This window comes from Austrofundulus limnaeus, unplaced genomic scaffold, assembly GCF_001266775.1.
Source record: "Austrofundulus limnaeus strain Quisiro unplaced genomic scaffold, Austrofundulus_limnaeus-1.0 Scaffold1191, whole genome shotgun sequence".
Taxonomy (NCBI): Eukaryota; Metazoa; Chordata; class Actinopteri; order Cyprinodontiformes; family Rivulidae; genus Austrofundulus; species Austrofundulus limnaeus.
Genome location: NW_013953593.1, coordinates 107843 through 108505, shown reverse-complemented (window position 1 = coordinate 108505; position 663 = coordinate 107843). Strand labels below are relative to the sequence as shown.

Below are 663 nucleotides of genomic sequence, written 5' to 3'. Positions count from 1 at the left end.
CCTTTCATACACACATGTGAAAACCTTTCATACACACACATGAAAGCCTTTCACACACATGTGAAAACCTTTCATACACACACATGAAAGCCTTTCACACACATGTGAAAACCTTTCATACACACACATGAAAGCCTTTCATACACACACATGAAAACCTTTCATACACAAGTGAAAACCTTTCATACACACATGAAAACCTTTCATTCACACATGTGAAAACCTTTCATACACACACGTGAAAACCTTTCATACACACACATGAAAACCTTTCATACACACACATGAAAACCTTTCATACACACATGAAAACCTTTCATTCACACATGTGAAAACCTTTCATACACACATATGAAAACCTTTCATACACACATGTGAAAACCTTTCATACACACACGTGAAAACCTTTCATACACACATATGAAAACCTTTCATACACACATGTGAAAACTCGCTTGAAACGGAAGGAGTCTCACTTGAAACGGAAGGAATCTCACATGAAAAGGAAGGAAGGGGATCTGACAGGAAACGGAAGTTGTTGTTTTAAGCGCGCACTTTACAACACTCACTAACCAACGAACGGCGGCTATTTTTATTTTTTCAAGACTCGGATTTCTGCTCTACAGCCTGCGGGAAGCCTTATAGAAGCAGCAGCATTGCTAC

General features: G+C 38.9%; 1 protein-coding gene across 1 annotated transcript in view; it reads left to right on the top strand.

The window, feature by feature from the left end:
* Positions 1 to 378: 378 nt before the first annotated feature.
* LOC106534500 (G2/M phase-specific E3 ubiquitin-protein ligase) overlaps positions 379 to 663 on the top strand; it is a gene marked incomplete at its 3' end in the record, with an annotated part of 7612 nt that continues 7327 nt past the window's right edge. The window contains 1 exon segment of the mRNA XM_014031152.1: positions 379 to 642.